General features: G+C 36.4%; 1 protein-coding gene and 1 non-coding gene across 32 annotated transcripts in view; both read left to right on the forward strand.

Moving 5' to 3' along the window:
- The window catches only part of SLMAP (sarcolemma associated protein), a 148,728-nt gene that overhangs the window by 12,221 nt on the left and 124,486 nt on the right, over positions 1 to 12,021 (forward strand). The gene's annotated exons all lie outside the window — the stretch shown is intronic.
- On the forward strand, positions 1,529 to 1,631 carry LOC128775758 (U6 spliceosomal RNA). Its single transcript, XR_008420737.1, has one exon. It is a non-coding gene; the product is annotated as a U6 spliceosomal RNA (small nuclear RNA).

Raw genomic sequence — 12,021 nt, forward strand, 5'->3', positions numbered from 1 at the left:
GTAAATAACACTGCAGTAAACATAGGAGTGTCATCAGTGAATCTTTTGGGTATGCAGACATATAGAGGGTAGATAAAAGATTATTAGAATGAATGATGTTGTCTTGACTAGAATAAATTATTCACTTATAGTTGAACTTAGATTGTGACCATTATGCATTCCTATTCTTTAACAAGTATCTGACTGTTTAATGCTTGCATTGTGGTATAGTGCCCAGTAAGTAGCACTGAAAAATATAATACAAATAAGTCTAACAATAGAAATATTTGTTAATCATTGTTTCTGAGTAGCTAAGGGAGTGATGTGTTCCTTCCCCCAAGAATGGGGGCAGAAAATGTGGAAGGAAGGAAGAGGACTTCATAGAGAAAGTTGTTTTACATTGCTGTTTGAAGAGTGAGTAGGGTTTTGCTAGCTGGATAAAAGAAAGAGCAGGGCATTCTGAGGGCACCTGGCTGGCTCAGTAGAGCGTGGGACTCTTGATCTCGGGGTTGTAAATTCAAACCCTACATTGGGTGTAGAGATTAGTTAAAAATAAGATCTTAAAAAAAAAAGGGCAGGGCTTTCCAGCCCAAGGGAATAGTATGTGTTTGAGGCAGAAAAGCCTAACAGAGAATGGTGTTTTCTGGGAAATGCAGTTGGGAAGGAGAAAATAGAGCTATCAAGTCTTTGGAGTAGTTGAGCACTGCTGGCAAGAGGGGAGGCAATGTAGCTCCTTTAGGTTTGGTAAACACTACAAGGTACTGGGAGGGTGGCTCACCAGGACAGAGGGGGCATAGAAGCCCCTTCCCCCATACCTTGCCCATCTCTTCCATTTGGCTGTTCCTGAGTTGTATCCTCTATGATAAACCGGTAATAGTAAGTAAAACACTTTCCTGAGTACTGCGAGTCGTTTTAATGAATTATCAAAACTGAGGAGTGAATTAGGAATCCTCTGAATTTATAGCTGATTGGTTGGAAGCATCACTAACAACTTGGGACTTTTGACTGGCATCTCAACTGGATGCAATCTTGTGGGACTGAGCCCTTAACTTATGGGATCCAACATTAATTCCAGGTAGATAGTGTAGAATGGAATTGTAGGACATCCGGCTTGTATTAGAGAGTTGGAGAGTGGTGTTGGAAGACACCATGCATTTGGTGTCAGAATTGTTGTGTGTAAAAATAGTTCAAATAGTCTTATAATTAATATTCATTATCTAATACTACCTAGTTTGTAGAGTTTCCCTGGTAATAGCAATAAAAATCAGTAGCATACTTGGTTTGCCTTACTTGAAGATTTGAAATGAAAGGAGCTGAATGAGTAATATGATGAGAATCTAGTCAGTCAATCAGGGAACATGTGAGAGAGTGCATATTCTGCATTAGGCAAATGGGACATGATGAAGGTATTAAGATATTACTTCAGGGGTGCCTGGCTGGTTGAGTTGGTGGAACATGCAGCTCTTGATCTCAAGGTCATGAGTTCAAGTCCCATGTTGGATGTAAAGATTGCTTAAATAAACATAAAAAAATTTTTTTTAATTAAAAAATGCTCACTTTGGCAGCTCATATACTAAAATTAGAATGATAGAAGATTAGCATGGCCCCTGTACAGGGATGACACACAAATTCATGAAGCAGTTCATAGTAAAACATAAAAACAAAGATGTTACTTCAGTCTTTGAGGAGCTTATAGTTTAATTAGGAAGCCAAAACTAACTCCCATGAACAAATTAGGAAAGAATAAAGTTTTAAGTGAAATTAAGAGAGCTGTATGATTAAGGTAGTAAAGGCTTGTTTGTCTAAAAAGGGGGACTTGAACTAGACCCTGAAGATTTAGGGTAGAAGATAACAGATGTTCTCGGTGCAAAAAGGTCTACATAAAAAGGCATCAGCCCAGAAAGGTAGTCAGGAGACAGTTGTGTGTTAAGGAGCTCTACTACTGGATTGACCAGATAGTTTCTATTAAATGGTAGAGTTCACCTAAATCAGGTTCCATTTCAGGAAGGCTGTAGAGGTACAAAGGTTGCTGGAGCAGTAGGACAGAAACATTGAGGGAACCAAGGCACAAACCTTGGAAGTAAGAATCTTGGATTTGCATGCAACTTTGGAAAAAGCCAAACTGCCCCTTAATCTTCCCAGGTAACTCTAATAACTAAACTGATATGTTTTACAGTGGGTTATAAAACCCTCATCTGCTTTAATATGCTGACTTCATAATAGGGTGATTGGAAAGTGAAGATTGGATTCATAGGTATAGTGAGTAGACAAGATTTAAAGGTTCCAGGGTATGAGCTCTTATTTTCAAGATTGCTTCTCTCTTGGCACATGAAAAGATTGTGCTTGTATTCATCATTTTAAGGTATATTTCTTTTGTCAGTCATTTTAAATTCTGGAATAAATCCATTTATGTATTTATTTTTTAAGTTTACTTATTCTGAGGGAGGGGGAGAGGAAGGTCAGAGAGAGAATCCCAAGCAGGCTCCACGTTGTCAGTGCAGAGATCCGAGGGGCTCGATCTCACCAACCTGGGCTGGATCTCACCAATGGTCGGATCATGACCTGAGCTGAGAGCAAGAGTCGGACTCTTAACTGACTGAGCCAGGCGCCCCTGGAATAAATTCACTTAAATACCATTTCTGATATTCCCAGAAATACAGATTTAATATTTAAATGAAAAATGAATGAAGTTACAAATATAATGATGAAGAAAATAATGCATGTGAATGTCCAAGTCAGAGGCAGGTGTTAAGTGATAGAACATATATTAGAATTTCAGTAGAAAAACATTTTGAAACATAAACCTTATGTGGTAGTGCTAGTCTTACCATTTTAAATTGATGCTCTAAACTGAGTTTTTGGTTCATAATTGCCAGTTGTGTGGAGGCAGTTTTCAGATAAGCATCAGTTAAGTTTATTGTACTCACTTTTAATAATTCTTCCCTCCCACTTCCCTCACCAGTGACCTGATTTGAGAATTGAATCAAAATTTTATCCTTTGTTTTAGCTGCAACTGTTTGGAAAGCTGATATAACAATAGGTAAACTGTTAATGTGTGAGAAAGTGATTAAAAAGCACTTTCAAATATTATGTGGTTGTGTTGTAAAAATTAGTCATTATTCCTTCCTACTTTTATTACTTTTTGTTATTATTGCTTTGTCATTTTACCAGTTTAGAGGTTTAGGTGTGCTAGTAAATTATAAATTTTAAGAATTATTTTCTGAAATGACTGTTTTGTTATAGGCCTACTGATAACCTATTACCTGCTATGCTTCACTTATAAAGTATTGAATTCTGATATTTAAGTCTTGCTTTCAAAATATTATTCCCCCAAAACAAAATAGAGTGTTTGTATCTGAATGTTGAGGTTGGAAAAAAACTCTTCAAGTTTTTAAGTTCAGTCACTTAAAAAGACTTGCTAGAAAGGGTACTCTCTTTTCTGGAATCAATGTCATAGCTCCAGTTTTATGACTATGTAATATTCTGATAGTAGGAGTTAATTCTGTTATCCAACTCACTTAACCTGCTAGCTATCTTTTGCGTTTGAATTTTGAATTTCCTGGTCGTGTGCAGAGTTCGGCTAGGTAAATCTGATTTATGTAAAGCCCTTAAGCAATATAATGTTTATTTATGTTTTACATTTTTACTTATATTTTCCATTTTATTTTGCTGTCACATGCAAGTTTGCATGAATTCAGACTTTATGGTTTTTATCTGTTGGCTATTTTTTTTTAATGTTTGTTTTTTGAGAGAGACAGTATGAGTGGGGGAGGGGCAGAGAGAGAGGGACACAGAGGATCTGAAGTGGGTTTAGCGCTCACAGCAGAGAGCCTGATGTGGGGCTTGAACTCACAAAACCATGACATCATGACCCTAGTTGAAGTCGGACACTTAGCCCACTGAGCCATCTAGGCGCCCTTATCTGTTGGCTGTTTTATTTTTTATTTTTAAATTTTATTGGGGCACCTGGGTGGCTCAGTCGGTTAAGCGGCCGACTTCGGCTCAGGTCATGATCTCGCGGTCCGTGAGTTCGAGTCCCGTGTCGGGCTCTGTGCTGACAGCTCAGAGCCTGGAGCCCATTTCAGATTCTGTGTCTCCCTCTCTCTGACCCTCCCCCATTCATGCTCTGTCTCTCTCTGTCTCAAAAATAAATAAACATTAAAAAATATATATATATGTATTTATTTATTTAGGTGCACAAAAGGTGATTTTATTAAAACATGGGGACAGGACCTGTGGGCAGAAAGAGCTGCCATTTTATTTTTTATTATTATTTTAAAATGTTTATTTATTTATTTTGAGAAAGAGAGAGGGAGAGAGAGAATCCCAAGCAGGCCCCACATTTTCAGCGCAGAGCTCTCTATGTAGGACTTGATGCCATGAACCGGGAGATCACAACCTGAGCTGAAATCAAGCATCAGACGCTTAACTGACTGAGCCACCCTGGTGCCCCTCTGTTGACTATTTTTAAATAGTATTATTTTAAAATTTATATTATTTAAATAGTATTATTTTTAAATTTTTTTTATGTTTATTTTTGAGAGAGAGAGAGAGAGAGGTAGAGAAAGAGAAGCAGAGCATGAGCAGGGGAGGGGCAGAGAGAGAAGGAGACACAGAATATGAAGCAGTCTCCAGGCTCTGAGTTGTCAGCACAGAGCCCGACACGGGGCTTGAACCCAGGAACCATGACATCATGACCTGGGCTGAAGTCGGACGCTTAACCAACTGAGCCACCCACTTGCCCCTCTGTTGGCTATTTTATTTTATTTTATTTTATTTTATTTTATTTTAAGTTTATTTTTGAGACAGAGACAGAGCATGAACGGGGGAGGGGCAGAGAGAGAGTGAGACACAGAATCGGAAGCAGGCTCCAGGCTCCGAGCCATCAGCCCAGAGCCCGACGCGGGGCTCCAACTCACAGACCCCGAGATCGTGACCCGAGCTGAAGTCGGACGCTTAACCGACTGAGCCACCCAGGCGCCCCTCTGTTGGCTATTTTAAATATCAGTATGTTTTAGATAATTCTAGTGTTTGTTGTTATTCTAAGTCAGAATTAAGTGAAGGTTTAACGCTCTTCTTCATGGGATTTTACTGATTGCACAATTCTCACTGATTAATTCTTTTTCATAATATTTTGAACTTTGATCATGTTTATCATAAAACTTAACACTTGATTATGTTATGCTGCCTTAGTTCTTTAATAATAATAATAATAATAATAATAATAATAAAAATAATTTATGTTCTTCTTAAAGGTAAGTGTAATAGGCTTTACTGCTTTGTAGCCCTACAATATAGGTGCAATGCCTAGTATTTAGTAGGTGGTTAAAACACTTATTACCAACATACTACGTTTCTCCAAAGAAATTCTGAAAAAAATTTTTTTTGTTTGCTTATTTTTGAGAGAGAGACAGAGCACTAGCAGGGGAGGGGCAGAGAGAGAGGGAGACACAGAATCTGAAACAGGCTCCAGGCTCTGAACTGTCAGCACAGAGCCTGACATGGTGTTTGAATCCACCAGCTGTGAGATCATGACCTGAGCTGAAGTCAGATGCTCAGCCAATGCTACCTAGTTGTCCCATCTCCAAAGAAATTCTAGAAGTACTACTAACTTTAGAAATTTGTCTTTTTAATTTATTTTTAATGTTGTTTATTTAATGAGAGAGAAAGAGAGAATGGGGGGAGGGACAGAGAGGGATGAGAGAGAGAATCCCAGGCAGGCTCTGTGCCAATAGTGCAGACGCAGGGCTCAATCCCACAAACTGTGAGGTTATGACCTGAGCCGAAATCAAGAATCGGACGCTTAACAGACTGAGCCACCCAAGTGCCTCTGCCCCCTTTTTTTTTTTTTTTAAGCCTCTTGGAAGAGAGTGTGAAATATCTTTATGACCTTGGGGTAGGGAAGGATATATTATAAAAAATTCACAAAGAAGCATAATTGAAATAAAAGATTGATAATGCAAATACATTAAAATTATCTTTTTCATTAAGAATGAAAAAAGTGAAGAAGGAAAAAAAACTAGGGGAAGATATTTGTAAAACACATCACGTATAAAGGATAAGTGTCTAGAATATAGAAAGGATTTGTTCAAATTAACAAAAAAGACACAACCCAAGAGAAAAAAAATGGTTAACACAAATAAGAATTTCACAGAAGAAATAAGAATGACCAATAAACTAACGCAAGATGTTCAGCATAACTAGGAAATTGTAAACTTAAACCTTCAGTTCCATTTATGCTCATTTAAAAAGTTGGATAATTTTGGAGTGCCTGGCTGGCTCTGTCAGTAGGGCAAGAGACTCTTGATCTCAGGGTCCTGAGTTTGAGCTCCGTGCTGTGTGCAGATTACTGGGGGGATAAACTTTAAAAAGTTGGATAGGGGCACCTGGGTGGCTCGACTAGTCTGTTGAGTGTCCACCTTTGGCTCAGGTCGTGATCTCACAGGTTGTGGGTTCAAGCCCTGCGATGGGCTCTCTGTTGTCAGCACAGAGCCTGCTTCAGATACTGTCTCCACCGCCCCTGCCCCTTCTTCACTTGTTCTCTCTCTCTCTCAAAATAAATAAATGAACTTAAAAAAAAAAAAAAACATTCTTCTGCCTTTATTATTTTTGTTGTGGTTTTTAATTTAATTTAGTTTAAAAAAAATTTTTTTTTAACGTTTATTTATTTTTGAGACAGAGAGAGACAGAGCATGAACGGGGGAGGGTCAGAGAGAGAGAGGGAGACACAGAATCCAAAACAGGCTCCAGGCTCTACGCGGTCAGCACAGAGCCCGACGCAGGGCTCAAACTCGCGGACAGCGAGATCATGACCTGAGCTGAAGTCGGCCGCCCAACCGACTGAGCCACCCAGGCGCCCCTAATTTAGTTTTTTTAATGTTTCCAGTTTTTATTTAAATTCTAGTTAGCATACGGTGTAATATTAGTTTCAGGAGTAGAATTTAGTGATTCATCCATCACTTACATATAACATCCAGTAATCAACACAACAGGTGCCCTCTTTAATACCCATCACCCATTTAACCTATCCCCCCACCCACCTTCCCTCCAGCAACCCTCAGTTTGTTCTGTGTATTTAAGAGTCTTTTATGGATTGTCTCCATCTCTGTTTTTATATTATTTTTCCTTCCCTTCCCTTATGTTCATCTGTTTTGTGCCTTAAATTCCACATATGAGTGAGATCATGTGGTATTTGTCTTTTTCTGACAGACTTATTTTGCTTAACATAATACACTCTAGTTCCATCCATGTTGTTGCAAATGGCAAGATTTCATTCTTTTTTATTGCCGAGTAATATTCCGGTGTGTGTGTGTGCGTGTCTGCGTGTGTGTGTGTGTGTGTGTGTACACACACACACACACCACATCTTCTTTATCCATTCATCAGTCAATGGGCATTTGAGCTCTTTCCATGTTTTGGCTATTGTTGATAGTGCTACTGTAAACATGGGGGTGCATGTGTCCTTTCGAAACAGCACACCTGTATCCTTTGGATAAATACCTAGTAGTGCAGTTGCTGGGTCATAGGGTAGTTCTATTTTTAATTTTTTGAGGAGCCTCCATCCTGTTTTCCAGAGTGGCTATACCAGTTTGCATTCCCACCAGCAGTGCAAAAGGGTTCCTCTTACTCCACATCCTCACCAATATCTGTTGTTGCCTGAGTTGTTAATTTTAGCCATTCTGACAGGTGTGAGGTGGTTAGTCTCTCATTATGGTTTTGATTTGTATTTCCCTGATGATGAGTGATGTTGAGCATTTTTTCATGTGTCGGTTGGCCATCTGGATGTCTTCTTTGGAAAAGTGTCTATTCATGTCTTTTGCCCATTTCTTTATTGGGTTAATTGTTTTTTGGGTGTTGAGTTTGATTTAAAAAAAAGTTGGATGATATCAAGTATGGACGACACTGTAGAGGAACTCCCATGCTCTGTTATTGATTTGATGAATTAAACCCTGATTGACTTTTGAATATTAAGTCAACTTTGCATTCCTGGAATAAACTCCACCTGATTATACTATATTTTTTTAATATGCTACTAGATGTGATCTGCTTAAATTTTGTCAAGGATTTTTGCATATCTATTCATGAAACGTTAGTCTTAAATACTTGGTAGAATTCACTAATGAAGTCATGTAGGTTTGTATTTTTATTTATTTATTTTTTTGCATGTGGAAAGTTTTAAACTATCAATTCAGTTTCTTTGACAGATACAGAGCTTTTCGGGTTACTTATTTATTGTAGAGTAAATTTTGATAGTTTGTGTCTTTAAAGAAATTTATCTATTTCATCGAAGTTGTTGGGTCAATTGGCATAAAATTATTCATAACATTACCTTATTACCCTTTCAGTATCTCTAGATTCTATAATGATGTTACCTCTCTCATTCCCAGTATTGTGTCTTTTTTCTCTTTTTTTGTTTTATTACTACAGCCAGAAGTTTTTCAACTTTATTGATGTTAAATATTCAATTATTTTAAATATATTTTTTTCTGTTATTTTTCTGTTTTCTCTTTCATGGATTTATGTTCTTACCTTTATTATATGCTTCTTTCTGCTTTTTTTCTGTTTGATATTCTCTTCTGTTTCTTAAATTGGAAGCTTAAATAATTGATTTTAGACCTTTCTTTATTAATAAAAGTATGTAATGCTCTAATATAACTATTTTGATAAACAATTTGACATTATTATAATGCTTGTGTATACCTAATGAGATAGCAGTTCTTTAGCTAAGTGTAGTGTATACACTGCAAAAACATTTTTATATCTGCATCAGGAGACATGTTCAAGCATTTTTTTTTTTTTTTAAAGAGAAAGAGCATGTGTGCACACAAGTAGGAAAGGGCAGAGGAAGAGGTAGAGAACTTTTTTAAAATTTTTATGTTTAATGTTTATATTAGAGACAGAGATAGAGCACAAGTTGGGGAGGGACAGAGAGAGAGGGAGACAGAATCTGAAACAGGCTCCAGGCTCTGAGCTGTCAGCACAGAGCCCAATACGGGACTCAAAATCATGAGTAGTGAGATCATGACCTGAGCTGAAGTTGGACACTTAACTAGCTGAGCCACCCAGATGCCCCTCAAGCAGTTTTTCATAGTATTTTCTGTAATAGCAAAAAACTGGAAGTAAACCAGATGTTCATCAACATGAATATGTAAGTACTTCTGTTAATTTATACCATGGACTACTGTACAAGAGTGAACACGAATAAACAATAGCTGTACATTATCAATGCAGATGAATCTCAGAAATGTTGAATGAGAAAAGTAAGTTGCAAAGGAATACTTAGACTATGATGCCAGTTAATATAGAACTTAGAAATCGTGATACTTTTTCATATATATATATGTTACTTCCTATATAGTAATAGAATGATGAATATTTCCTTGAGAGGGAGGCAGAGAATGGATATAAAAATAGCTAAATTTTACATAATATATACTGTAAAGTGTTTTAAATACTTTATAAATATATACTTATTTAATTCTCATAATTAAACGAGTATGTGCTGTGAAGCAGGCACTATTATTGTTCTCATTTCTGAATAAAGGAGCTTATAAATAAGGGTACAGAAAATCTTAACTACTCCAAATCATTCTGCTAATAAGAAGTAAATCCTATAATCAAACCCAGGCAGTCTGGCTCCAGAGTCTGCAGTCTTAACTATTAAGCCATACTGCCTGCCCTTGTGGGAGAGGCAGTGGTCTTCTCAGTCTGGGTGTTAGGTACATGAAAGTTTATTTTAATATTCTTTAGTTCTTACTGCTATGTTTCTGTTTATTTTTGTATATATGAACTATTTCATTAAAATAAATAACAGGTTAAGCCAACTGAAAAGGAAACCCATAATCTGTATCCCTAATGTAAGTTTAGGAAGTCAGTACTATTAAATTTCTCTAACATGTGTCTTAGATACTAATAGATCATAAAATATTAAAAAAATCAGATAGATGATGTGTTAGTAATGTTTTATATCTTGACCTGGGTGGTGGTTAGTTATAAAGGTGTGTTCACTTAGTGGTGATTCATCAAGCTATATACACTTTTGATTTGTTCACTTCTTTATATGCATTCCATACTTCAATAAATTCTTTATAATAATGTCAGGGGGTGTCTGGGTGGTTCAGTTGGTTAAGCATCCAACTTTGGCTTAGGTCATGATCTTATGGTTCGTGATTTTGAGCCCTATTATCAGGCTCTCTACTGTCAGCACAGAGCCCACTTTGGATCCTCTGTCCCCTTCTCTCTTTGCCCCTCCCCTGCTCAGGGATCTCTGTCAAAAATAAGTAAACATTAAAAAAATAGCAATGTCACATAAGATTTTTAAATTCCAAAGATTTCTTATTGCAGCTATATTATGTGTGTCTTTATTGGGATGAGCATAAGAGGATTATAAGTTATAAAGTATAAAACTAAATGGACTGACTTTCTGAGATTCTACTTCATTGAAGAATCTTTAAAAAGAATGAGATATATTGTCAAGCAACACAACAACAAACAGGGCATAGCACAATATACATAATAATCTACCTTTTATGCAAAAGAGACAAAATAAGAATTCATATTTGTTATTTATTTGTTTATGCATAAAGAAATCTGGAAGGGTTATACATAAAGGAGTTAGTAACCTGGTTATGTGGAAGTACGGTAGGGTGGAAACTGTCTTTATGAGATAAGGATGACAGGAAGACTTTTCAGTGTATATACCTTTTTTAGTATTTCTGGAACCTTGAAACTATACCACCTATTCTAAATAAATAAACATTAACTTATTAAGTTAAAAAGAAAGCATGTTTAACCTGGCCTATTTATTTATTTATTTATTCATTCATTCATTCATGAGGGAGAGAACACACGTGTATATATACACATGGGGGAGGGGCAGAGAGAGAGAGAGAGAGAGGGAGAATCTCAAGCAGGCCCCATGCTCAGCACAGAGCCTTTATGGAGGGCTCAATCTAATGATTGTGAGATCACGATCTGAGCTGATATCAAGACTCAGACACTCAGACTCAGCCAAGTGCCCCAACATGGCTCTTTTAGGTAGATTCAGACTATGTCCTTTTGAGACTCATATTTACTTATTTGTTGGCTATAGAATATTTCCATTTTCAGGAGATTTGGTCTAGTATCTCTTGAGATAGAGAAATTTTGGAAATACTATGCCATCAGTTATGTTCAAAGAGGACTTTTTCAATTAAATACCCAAAACCTTTTCAGAGTTTCTCCTTTTCCAGTGTTATTTCAGTTATTTTTTGATTATCTCCTGTCTTTTTTGGATGTTGTACATCTGTAGGCAGAACTTTTCTTTTTCTTTCTTTCTTTCTTTCTTTCTTTCTTTCTTTCTTTCTTTCTTTCTTTCTTTCTTTCTTTCTTAATTATTTACTTAAGTAATCTCTACACCCAGCATGGGGCTTGAACTCATGAACCTGAGATCAAGAGTTCCGTGCTCTTGTAATTGAGCCTGCCAGCTGCCCCAGCAGAACTTTTATTTTAATGAGAAAGCTTTTTGTTAATAATATGACCGTATATTTAAACAGTTGATTAAATAGTGTGATTTAAAAAGTGCTTTGGTACTGTGACTTTGAGCTATCTGACATCATTTAATTTAAAGCAAAAAATAGTGTTAGTGTTTAAATGGCTAAACTGTCCCTTTTTTCTTTTTAAAACTTGATTTATTAAGACACATTTTATAAGCATGATAAAAATTACTGTTTAAATCAAAATCTCCAGAAGTTGAAATGGAGATTAAGAGTATAAATCTATACTATTTTAAGGAAATGTTTAAAGCTACTCCCTTAAAATCTGGTCCAGAATTAAATTGAAAGAAAAAAGTTTTTAGTTAATATTTTGTAGGGACATTGAAAGAAATATACAGTTTGTAACCTCAGCTTCATATTAGAATCGTCTGGAGCTTTTAAAACACATTGATGCCTAAATTATGATTTAATTATCCCCCAGAGATTATGATTTAATACTTCTAAATTATTCACATTTTAAAATCTGTAAGTTGTTAATATCTGTGAAGATCATGTTGACTGCATGACT

This window comes from Panthera pardus, unplaced genomic scaffold, assembly GCF_024362965.1.
Source record: "Panthera pardus isolate Hobbes unplaced genomic scaffold, ASM2436296v1 HiC_scaffold_8, whole genome shotgun sequence".
In the NCBI taxonomy this organism is placed as follows: Eukaryota; Metazoa; Chordata; class Mammalia; order Carnivora; family Felidae; genus Panthera; species Panthera pardus.